The sequence below is a fragment of the Equus caballus genome, chromosome 27 (genome assembly GCF_041296265.1).
Source record: "Equus caballus isolate H_3958 breed thoroughbred chromosome 27, TB-T2T, whole genome shotgun sequence".
NCBI lineage: Eukaryota > Metazoa > Chordata > Mammalia > Perissodactyla > Equidae > Equus > Equus caballus.
The window spans coordinates 41,587,964-41,600,378 of NC_091710.1; the positions used below are offsets into that span (position 1 = coordinate 41,587,964).

Consider the following 12,415-nt stretch of genomic DNA (forward strand, 5'->3'; position numbering starts at 1 on the left):
AAACAGCCAAAATTAATCTGTGCAATAAAAGTCAGAACACTTGTTGTCTCGGCAGGGGGGAGGGGTTGCTATACTCTGAGAAGCCTGAAGGATTCTTAAGAGGTGTCGTAGGCGTATGTTATGCCTAAAACAAATATGTCCCCTAAAAAGGAGATGTTGAAGTCCCAACCCCCAATACTTCAGAATGTGACCTTATTTGGAAATAGCATTTTTATAGAGCTAATCGAGTTAAAATGAGGTCATTAGGGTGGGCCCCAATCCAATATGACTGGTGTCCTGATAAAAATGGGAATTTTGGACACAGACACAGTCACGCACAGAGAGATGACTATATGAAGAGACCCAGGGAGAACGCCACGGGAAGATGAAGGCAGAGATCAGGATGATGAATCTACAAGTCAAGGCATGCCAAATATTGCCAGCAAGCCACTAGAAGCTAGGACAGAGGCGTGGAACAGATTCTCCCTCACAGCCCTCAGAAGGAACCAACCCTGCTGATGGGACAGCTTGATTTCAGACTGCTAGCCTCTGGAAACGTGAGGGGATACATTTCTGTTTAAGCCAGTCAGCTCGTGGTACTTTGTTATGGCAGCCCTAGCAGTATTTGATATCTTGATTAGGGTGGTAAGTAATAGAGACGTGTATGTATGTACAAATCCATTGACTTGTGTAATTAAGATGTGTGTACTTCCCTATATGCATGCTATAATATATTTTAAAATTAAGCTATGTTAGTATGTTCTACTTTCTTCCCTATAGGATATAACGGATGACGTTGAAATTCACACAAATCCATACCAGGTTGTGATCCTCAATTTTTAAGAATTATTTCAGCACTTTCTCTTTGCCATGTTAGTAATACTTTCTCGATTAAAACCATCAATATCTTGAATCTTCTAATTGTAACTTATTACTCTTAATTGTCTGTTTAAACAGAACAATAAAAAAGCTTGTTTGGGGCAATGAAGAGGTGAAAGCACACGTGAGTAAGCAAGAAAATTGACCTAGAGGAAGTGATCAATCTAAACAGCAGAGAAGTAGTGCTTCTGGAAAAACCCTAATCACACTCATTCGCTTTGCAGTAATGAAGTGGAAAAGGCACCTTATCAAGACAAGGTCGGATATTATTCAATTTTTTTATAATTAAAAACTTGCTTCCAAGAGTACAATATGCCAATGGGAATTAGATATTTTGAAAATACAGTCTCTTGCAGTCGACTTTCTTTCTCTAAGTCTTATCTGACTAGCAATACAATAGTGTAAAACTGCTGTCTAATTTAATTCATGCTTAAAGGAACTGATTATTTCCTTAAGATTATTGAATTCATTTAGCATTATTAGATTCTGTTCTCCATTTACGCAAATGAAATAGGACCTTAAATGGAAATAAGTACAAATGAAATATGACCCTAAATGGAATTTATCATGATCACCATATTGTAACTTAAGGAAAAAGGGAAATCTCTATTTAGATGTTTTTTCACAATTATCATGCCATGTATAAGTAATTTTTTCCACCAAAAACGAAAAAAACAATTCACAAAGTTTATCCAAAAAGGCGAACCGGTGGCAGTAACTTTGATGTTTTTATTTTACAATTAAATATGACAGTTGGAATGGGGAAACTTCTGAAGCCTCCTCTGGTCCACCTGCTCTTGATGTCACACGTGGCAGCTGTCCCTGCATTGTTCTGAGTCACATTTAGGCTACCGCTGCTGCTGCTGCTGATGATACTGATGCACCAGACTGCTGAGGCTCATCTTTCTTCTGCAACATCTCTTCTGAGCTAGGCTCCTGCACCCACTGCTTTGATCCACCTTGTGAAGGGTACAGTTTTATTAGGTTTGTTTCCAAGTTGTGCGTTTACTGATGACATGGTGGGGTTGGTTTGATTTCCATAACAGCCATGATCACTGCCGTCCTTCTTGAACCCTGGGGACCCCCACAAAGTCCTTGTCGCACTTGTTCATCCACTGGGTTAAAGATCCTCCTAAAGCTATAAAAGGCTTCCTCATAATTTGCCTTTTGTTTTGCCACTCCTAGCCCCTCTTTATACAACTTGCCTAAATATCTGAACCCCAATATTGTACGTACTATAAATTTTTTTCCCAGAAAGATTCTGAGCCCCTATCATTGGATTTAAATAAACATCAGGACAGGAAAGGTCAGATAATTCCATCAGTAAAACATATCTGAACTCCATCTCCCACCAAGAAAGCACTCCTGGTACTTCAGTAGTTTTTGGTTTTTTAAATTAGAATAGCCAACCACATAATTTGGGGTCCTAAAACAAAGTGTACAACTGCAGTATTCTTGAAGTGATCAAGAATCATGAAACATAAAAATCTCATAGCCAAGAGCACATTAGACACTGATCTGTTTCTTTAGATTGAGGTCGTATTTTAATGGAAGCATACTTGGTTAAAGATGAAGTGACCCTTTATTGATTTGTTTAATGAAATATTCTGTTTCCATATAATGAGGACAACAGCATTTGTCTAATATCTATCTAGAGGGGTATCTATCTAACACCTAAATGTCTACCTAATATCTAAATGGAGGGATTTCCCTTCTTCCTTAAGTTACACTAATTGTGATTGTATTAATTTCCACTCAAGGTCATATTTCATTTGTAGTTATTGTACTTATTTCCCTTTAAGGTCATATTTCATTTGCATAAATGGAAAACAAAATCTAATAATGCTAAATGAATTTGGTAATCTTTAGGAAGTAACCAGTTCCTTTAAATATAAACACACTATATTCATTCCTTCTCTATTAAATTATACTCTTTTATTCTCCAGCATGATAGAAAATAATAGGATAAATTAGTACATGTATTTGTTACTGCTCTTAAGGTAAAATTTTAAAATCCTTTATCTAGTTTATGAGAATCTGGCCCCAGTTTATCTCTCAAGCTGGATTTTCTTCCTCTTTCTCCTAACTATAAGTACTAAAGCCAAACCAGACTTCTTTCAGCTCCTTCAACACTGTGATTTTGCTTAGCTCCCAGCCTTTGCCTAGCCTCTTTCCTCCACCCAGAATGTTCTTATCCAACCCCATCTTCACCCAGCACTCTTGTCCTTTCTTCAAGACTTAGCTTAAATATCACACCATCAAAGGTCCCCATCCTCCACCCAGCTGCTACAACCAGATTAAGTGCCCGCATTACAAACTCCTCAGACCAACATTTAACTTGACCACCACCATTGACCAACACTTAACACAGTCTCTGGCACATGGTAGGTGCTCAATGAATAATTATTGAGCTGTAATAAACATTTCTGTAGTGTAATATCAATATGGTTTGTTAGGCTAGAGGTGAAAGCATATTTATTACCCAATTTCAATTACATAGCACAAATAATCTTTGATCCCAAACATCTCCTTCAATCAAAAACTTTATGATTTTAAAAAATATGCTGGTGACAGTTCATTTCACGCGTCCACTTGGTTAGGCTACAGTGCCCAGTTGTTTGGTCAACTGGTCTAGCTGTAAAGGTATTTTGTAAATGTGACTAACCTTCACAATCAGTTGACTTTAAGTAAAAGAGATTATCTTCAATAATGTAGATGGGCCTCCTTCAATAAGTTGAAGACCTTAAGAGCAAAAACTGAGATTTTGGATAAGGAGGGATTCTGCAAGATTAACATAGAAATCCTGCCTGAATTTCTAGTCTACCAGCCTGCCTTACAGTTTTCAGACTCAAAACTGCAACATCAACTCTTACCCGAGCTTCCAGTTTTCCAGCCTGCTGAAACCCATAAATGCATAGATAAACAAATGAATGAATAAACGCTAAGTCCATGTGAAAATTTATCTATAATTCTTTTTTTTTTTTGTAAGATTGGCACCTGAGCTAACAACTTCTTCTTCTTTTTGTTTTTTCTTTCTTTCTGCTTTTTCTCCCCAAATTCCCCCAGTGCACAGTTGTATATTTCAGTTGTGGGTCCTTCTAGTTGTGGTACATAGGACGCTGCCCCAACACGGCCTGACGAGCAGTGCCATGTCTGCACCCAGGATCCGAACCAGCCAAACCCTGGGCCACCGCAGTGGAGTGCTCGAACTTAACCACTGGGTCACGGGGCCGGCCTCCTGTAATTCTTTTTAAATAATAGCATTAGCTCAATCACATATCAGTATCAATTGGTGTTATATATTTCTGTAAGATGTCCTGGAAAGTAGTAAAAGAGTAAAGAATATCTACTTTCTATCTAGCTACCTATCATCTATCTATCTATCTATCTATCTATCTACCCTTCCTATGATCTTTTAGGGTAATATATAACATTGACCAAAGTAGAATATATTACTTAACTCAGTGTGACTCCCAAATCTGAAAATATATTTTGAATTGCAACCCTTTGCGCTCATCATACGATAAATTTTAAGGTTTACTGCATTGTTTTAATATTTTATTGCTATCTTTCTCCTTAATATGTATGATATTTGTGTACAACTGGCAAAAATTATAGTCTTCATTCATGTTAGTAAATTTTGGCTGACTCACCATTCTAGAGAACTCATAAAAACAACTTCATTAACATATGGTATATAGAATTTCTTTACTCTGTTGTTAATATTTCCTTTGAAGCTTTTAAAATTCAGTGGTACCAAGTGTAACACCACTATATTTCAATCTTATCTAGTTTTTTGAGGTTCTGAAAAGAAGCTGACAACCACAAAATGAATTCTGCTTTACTCATATACAGCATAGCATGGGGTGGGGGTGTCCTACCTGGAGTCAATTATTCTGTGAGAAGTAAAGCCTGAGAATTTCCAAATTGCTGTTGTTATTGGAGACTTTTTAACTTTTTGTTATGAAAAATAGTATTTTCAATATCCAATATTGAACTAGCCATTTCAAACATATAAAATTCAACTTAATAGTATAATGATACTCATCTTCTCATCACCCACTTCCAACATTATCTGCTCAAAGACAATCTTGTTTCATCTATACCCCGACACATTCCCCACACCCACGTTATTTTGAAGCAAGCCCAGACATTATATAGTTTTATTCTGCAGTGTCTTAGTATGTATCTCTAAAAGATAAGAACTCCGGAAATAAAATAGCCACCAAATGATCATCTCATATAAAAACTTAATAATTCTTTAATTCATAAAATACCTTGTCAAGATTAAAATTTCCCATTGTCTCATAAATGGGATGTAAAAAATAAATTGTTTGTTCAAATCAGGATCCGGATGAGGCCTCCTAGTGTGACGGGTCGAGACATCTCTCCAATTTATTTTAATCTATAGATTCTCCTTCATCTACATTTTCCTTTACAATTTATTTCTTGAAGAAAGTGGATTAGGTCTCCTGTAGAACTTCCCACAGTCTAGACTTTGCAGATTACATCCTAGTCTGCTCTTTAATCTTTTCCTCTGTCCTCAGTATTTTTTGTAAATTGGTAGTTGAACATAAAGACTTGATGTGATGTGTTCAATTTATTTATCTATTTTTGAGAAGCAAGTCTCCTTCGGAAGTTGTGTTGCATTCTTCATCAGAAATCTCATATTTCTGATCATTTTCATAGTGTTAACAGCCATTTTAAGTATCAATGATATTCATTAATTCATGAGGAGCTGCTAAATGGCTATATTCTAATTCTATGATTCCTTTTCATTTACTAGCTGGGATATTTCTATATTGGGTAACTTTTCCTCATCTAGTGTTTGATACTTTCTGATATGATTGGTAAAGGAATAGCGTGATAAATGCTTGATCATTTCTCTTTATTTATGATTTTTCAAAATATTGTGTTTATCATCCTCCAATCATGACCCGTAGAACCTTAGAATGTGTATTTGTGTATACGTGTTTTGCAGTGTGAAGAAACGTTGTTTTCAAGAAAACTAAATATCACCTATGAAAAGCTGACTGGCTTTGCTTTGGCAAATCCAACACAGACCAGGGTTGATTTTTTTTAATGCAGGATCTGGGACCTGGTCGGACAGCATAGACGTCGGAACTGTCACTCAGTAGATAGACTCACCTTATTCAAGGTCATAGAGTTGAAGTATAAAAGCCAGAAGGGTGGTTCATCCTTTCTAATGAGAAATGCAACTCTCAAGTCAATAGGATACTTGTGATCACTGATCAAGATTTTCTCTCCTGGAGAAAAATTTAAATAGGGAGCTGAATTATTATATGAAATTTGCTTGGTGGAGTTGATGTCAGAACAAGAGCTGGCTTGTTAGATACTCCATTAGCTGGCATCATTGTCCCAGACACCTTAATGCATCTGTCTCTATTCTAGAAACACGTCTGTAAATGGACCGTTGTATTGGACCAGAGCAAGTGTTCAGACAATTATTTACCCTTGTACTCTCTTGAGCAACACATTTTTTTTTCTTTCGACTTACACTCAAGCTTTGGATTAACAGATTCATTTTATATTTTAATGGTGACTTTGCATATTTTCATTGGGAGCTGGAGGGAGAGCAAAATATCTTACCCTAAAGAATGAAAGAAAAATCTACACGAATCAGAGAGGCACTCAGCAAGATCTACTGAGAGAAAAGAACATCAAATTCAGTAAAGCCAAAGGGGATATACAAGGAGGGAAGAGAGTGCTGGATTTACCATAAGGAGTTGAGGATTCTGCGGGAGGCCTAGTTCTGGCAGAGCCTGTGTTGGGACAGGAAGCCTCCCCCAGACTCTATCGTAAACACGTGCCATAGGTCAGGAACTGAAGTCCAGCATGGGGCATGACCGTGGTGTGGGTGGGGAGCCCCATCATCAAGGATCACCAGGGAAGTGTCCATCTGACCACACGGTATCGCTCTTGAACAATTAGAACAATCAAAGTCTCTGTGCAGTTAGACAAATCTGGCTCTTTTTCTCTCTCTGTGGCACTGGAATTCAGAATTGACCCTTTAACCCTACCTAACTGCCCAGGGCTATCGAATAATTTGTAGGGTTAGGAGTAAGCCCTCCGAGAGGAAGAGAATGTACTTACTTTGATAAGGCATTTGGGAGCTACAGTTGGCGACCAGAAAAAATAGGAGTTTTCTCTGCATTTGCACCACAAGCTAGTAATATGGGTTGCATTTGTTATAATCGCATTACCCTCACCCTCACCAACAGGCACGGTTGGAGACTCCCTCTGTACACGTGTTAGGTCACAGAAACTTACAAGGCCTTCTAGGAGAGGCTGATCTGCTTGGGAGGGGGGTAAGATATCAATAAAAAATAGATTAGCATTTGAATAACTGAGGACTCTGGTTTAGCCAAACTGACACATAAGGTGGCCATCTCAAATGTATGCAAATTCTGCTTATGTGCTGCACACACGGATGAAATATACCTTCACGGAGTATAGAAGGAGGGCTTGCAGAGGGCTAATGTCTCTTGGAGATTTTCACACAGAGTGCATACCCAGCTCCAAAAAATATCAATTTATTGTTGGCTGTGTAGACCTCACTGTAGCTAAATTGTATCTCCTTAAAAAGTAGGGACTATAGGGCCCGCCCCATGGCCGAGTGGTTAAGTTCACGTGCTCTGCTTCAGCGGCCCAGGGTTTCACCGTTTCGGATCCTGGGCGCAGACACGGCACCGCTCATCAAGCCATATTGAGGCATCATCCCACATGCCACACCTGGAAGGACCCACAACTAAAATATACAACTATGTACCAGAGGGCTTTGGGGAGAAAAAAGAAAAATAAAATCTAAAAAAAAAAAAAAATGGTAGGGACTATAATTCTTATTTCATTTTTTTAAAATCCTCCTTAGAGTTTTTTTTTTAATGGTATCTCTATTCATAAAAGGTACTTAGTAAAATTGCACGGGAAGTTGAAAAACCAAAGAGAAATTTATTTTTTTGCCATGTCTAATATTATTCATCCCTCTAAGTCTGCATGAAATTCAAATATTAAAAGACTCTTTGGGGGATTAAATCCTACTTAGAAAATAAGGCAATATAGGGAGTGTGTGAAAGTAATAAAAAATTTCAAGCACCAGATTAAAATATTTGCTTCACTTGGAAAAAATAATTATGCTATTTTCTAGTGCAAATGATTACTAGTAAATGGAAGTGTTTTGTTTCTTCTTGCTCCCTTTGACTGAAGTGTAATTCACACCAGACAGTCAACAGGCACAACTGTAGTCTCATAAAAATGGAGTAATTTGGGGAGGATTGTTAAGTCAAAGAATGCCAAAGAGATGGGAGGCATTTTCACTAGCAGGGTTCGAACAAAATATTCAAGTGAACAGATGCAGCTTACTGGCTTGTGGGACACACTATACATTTTCATCTATGCCTTAATTATCTTAATTAAGGCAGCTGAGACATGAAAGGCGCTTTCCCTTTCTTGTTTAATTTTTAAAGAGACTAGAGTCCACTGCTTGCTGGTGTATCTATGGTTTGCGAACCACGGGTGAAGAAATGCCTTTAACTAGCTTTGATCTGGAGAGCAATGGTGCTCAAACAAGCATATGATGAGTGGCTGGGAAGCAGGCAAAACGCAAATTTCCAGGTCCCATCAGTGACTCTGAGCCCACAGGGGTGGCATGGAAACGAGACCATTTTTGAGATACTGATCTGAGCCTGCTGGGAAAGTCCTGAGAAGAGGATGTGCTTCGTCATTTACGTCACCTGCCACCTGGATCAGCCTAGACTCTCCACTGAAACATTCTTGGCCATGTCTATAGTCCTCTGGTCCATCCCAGGGCTTCTCTTCTTGCTTGAAAGTTACTTTAGTTCTTATCAAATTGTGATAAACAAAATGGAACATTTAATTTCAGATTTATCTTAGGAAGAGGGAAGCTAACGAATTAAGAAATTTCCAAGGATAGCATAAAACCTGGAGGAATGAGAAACAAAAGGAGCTCTCTGTTCAGATTCCTGTCTCTGAAATCCAGGAACAAAACAAATTAGAAGAGCCTAAGGTACACAGCCCTGCTACCTGAAACTTAGCTTGATGTTAAAGGTTTTGAAAGTGAAATGATCTTACATGGATATTATTTATTTCAGATTAATTTGTGGAATGCCATAGACTAGTAGAAAATGTGGGTCCTGGATGAGGAAGACGAGGATATTTCAAGATTCAAAAAGTGATTCAAAAAGAGGGAGTCAGCCTTCTCTGGAAATTCTGTAGACAGAACCAGTGAATTGATACAAAGGATAAACTCTGTTTTTCACTTGGCTATGAGCAACTCAAACAACAATTGAGTGGCTTAGGAATGCCCATTCTTCTCACTCTCAGAGGCAAATGGGTTGTTATGCACAGGGTACAGAATGCATTTAGAATTCAGGTGAAGTTCAGAATGTGTTTGAGTTGTACTTTAAAATAAACCAGGACCATCCCTACTAATACATTTCTACAAATAGATACAGCTGGGACCTCACTGGTGGGCCCTGTGGTACCCACATGGGTAAAAAAGGCAGTTAATATCCTAAAACATTAAGTTTGAGATGATGTACGCTTGACCTTACCAAAAAATCTGTCTACGTGTAAATAGTACTACATGTTTTTGTCTTTCAGAGTTTTGAAGATTTTAAGTCTCTGAGCAATCCAAATCCTTTCGAAGTTGAAGAATATCTTTTTCTCGACAAACAGAAGCATCCTTTTTATGTTAATACAGTCATGCAAAGAAACAATGACAGAATAGTTGGTATGGGAGTAATGCCCTGAAAGAGATGAGTCACTGTCTGAGGCAGAAACCGGAAGGCGTAAAGCTCCCTGTGGGGAATACAACAAAGACGTGGGAACCATTATAGGACGATCGACGTTGCCTCTGCCATCACCTGGGTTTGTGAATGGCTTCATCAGCACTTCATGCTAACACTATTAAATATGAAGTGTCAAGCTCAGCACTCACAGAAGGTGACCTGGACTAGAGCCAGGCCCCCAGCTGAGCCTGTGATGAGCATCCAGGAGCTGCTCGAATGAGGGATCAATGACTTGCAAGTTTACCAGGCAGAATAATGAATAGAAGTGGGACAACTGCAAGCAAAATTGGCATGAGAAATGAGGGTACTGAGAGAGTGGCCAAGAGTAGGGCACAGCTGCAGAAAGTTGAGGAACTAGCCCGCTAGAATCTGACCTGGGAGGTACAAACACAGCGCGGAAAACTTGGTAGTCCTATGAGGATTTTGGGGGCAGAGAAAATACTCTGTATGATACCATAAAGATGAATACATGTCTTTAAACGTTTGTCCAAACCCATAGAATGTACAACACCTCTCTGGCGGGGGATGTTGATAATGGGGGAGATTATGTTTGTGACGGGCCAGGAAATCTCTGTACTTTTCCCTCAATTTTGCTGTGAACCTAAAATTGCTCTAAAAAAGAAAAATGAAGTCAATAAAAAAAAGTTTTTTGTAAGGAATAAACACACTAAGATGTTTATATGAGCAATCATTTTGGTTAGTTTCAATACAATGCTATCTAAAAGATATGGCTAGTTGTATACTTGCATCTTCTGCTAAAATGATATTTGAACACCTCCAAGGCTATAAGCTTGCATGACCAGGATGAGAATAGAGCCTATTGAGAAGCACGAGGAAGATGAGTTGGAAGATGAACTGGAAGATGAGTTGGTTGTAGAGGAAAGATTATGATTTCTACTTAGAAGGACTTTCTATCTCAAATATTCATACCACTAAAAGAATGCTGAATGTTAATAATGACATTTAATGTTATAGTAGTATTAAAATAGAGTTGCTGTATTTTTCTTAGAGAGTAATAAAAATTGATAAGGATTTTGAGACACACTTCTATTTCTCATTTAATTGCACTCTTTGTATCCACACCAGCCCATCAATGTAAGATAAGAGAAAACACAGGTTTGTATTACCCAGTTGGATGCTACGCTGATATTTACTAATAGAACTCTGCTGATACAGAAGTAGATAGTAAAATAAGTTTTATGTCAATTGCTCAGGTATTTTAGGAGGAGAAGATAAGATTATGTTGAAAAGTAAACTGTAAGTTCCTTCGCTGGAGTTGCTGTGAGTTTTTATTTCTTTACATGTCCTAGTTTGTGAAATGCTCACACGTGAGGCATGCCAGGACCTAAGCCGACAGGGAGGAGACAGAAGCTAGGGAAGGAGCCTGGGAAATACAACCTAATGCAATAGCTGCCGCCACCTGTAGCAGCTAAGTGATTCATTGTACAAAAGGCAAGCGTAGCCCCAGTTGAGGTTATTTCTAAGATCTAAGGGTGTCCAGCGGTTAAGTGGGGCAGGGATAAAGTAGAAAGTCATTGTGTCAGTTCATACTCAAAAACAAGTGGGCGTCAGCATCATTTTAACTATTTAATTCATGGCAGAAATACAGCCAGTGAACCGGAGGCTGGGGAGGAGTGAGGAGGTAATGGTCAAAGGAAAGCAAGGTCTAGCCTCTGGGAGGGAAGCTTAAGGTAGATAAGGAGATTTGGGGTGGTGTTCAAGCCTAGGTTGGCGGAAGGGGTATTAAAATCATAAGCAGAGGAAATTGAGGCATAATATGGCTGAGATGAACTGGCCCAATTGGTACTCCCATTATTAGCAATAAACATAAAAGTGATAATAGCCACCGTCTATTGGATACTTAGTGTGTACCAGTACATTTTATACATCCTCTCATCTGAATTCAAGCTGTAAAACAGCCCAATGAAGTAGTTACTAGGGTCTCCATTTTTAGAGATGAGGAAAGTAATTACTGGAAGATTTAATAACTTGAGCAAAGTCATACAATTAGTAACAAGCAGAGATGGAATTTGAGTGCAGGCTTTCTGATGCTCACACCGGCGCGCTTGAGTACTACTACATAGTACTAGGGGTTAAATTCTCTGACAAAATTCTGTCCTACTTAGGATTTGATGAGGAACTTGATGACCTGAACCAACCGCTGGAGGGATCAGAGACAAACTTTAAAGGACTGAAGCATTCTCTCTTTCTTCCATACCATCTAACTCCGGGGCCTTACATTCCATTGGTGAATATTTATTGTTCATTTTCTTATTGCTTTTAAATCCAAGTTAGGAAGATTAAGGAGAGAACAACAACAAAACCTTCTCCTCTGCTATGCCAGGATGGAGATTTATGCTGCTTGGGAAAAAGAAATTTTCTTCTCCAGAGAGGCAAGATGCGATATGTATCTTCCCATAAATCATGAACCTTCAGGATCCGGCTGTAGTCACCATCTGTACACGTTTGAACAGTTGGCCAATTATGTCAATTGACCCAATTTAATAAATTTATGTATAACTTGAGTTAGACATCTAGTGGCTAGCTAAAGAATGTTTGTCTTTTCAGGTGTTCTCTATTCCTATGTTTGTCTAGCCTATAGTAAACACTCAATAAAAGTTGGCTGCTCTTATTTGTGTTATTATTATTATGTACAAAGTAATCGAAGTTGCAGCTGCAAAGGTTTTAGACTGAGGACCTTCTATTAAAATACTTCTGGATTTCCATTA

The 12,415-nt window shown here is 38.4% G+C and overlaps 1 long non-coding RNA gene across 1 annotated transcript; it reads left to right on the forward strand.

Annotated features, from left to right (window-relative positions):
- The first annotated feature begins 241 nt into the window (after positions 1 to 241).
- On the forward strand, positions 242 to 10,730 carry LOC102147512 (uncharacterized). Its single transcript, XR_289624.4, has 3 exons — positions 242 to 624; positions 937 to 1,116; positions 9,499 to 10,730. It is a non-coding gene; the product is annotated as an uncharacterized lncRNA (long non-coding RNA).
- Positions 10,731 to 12,415: the final 1,685 nt, after the last annotated feature.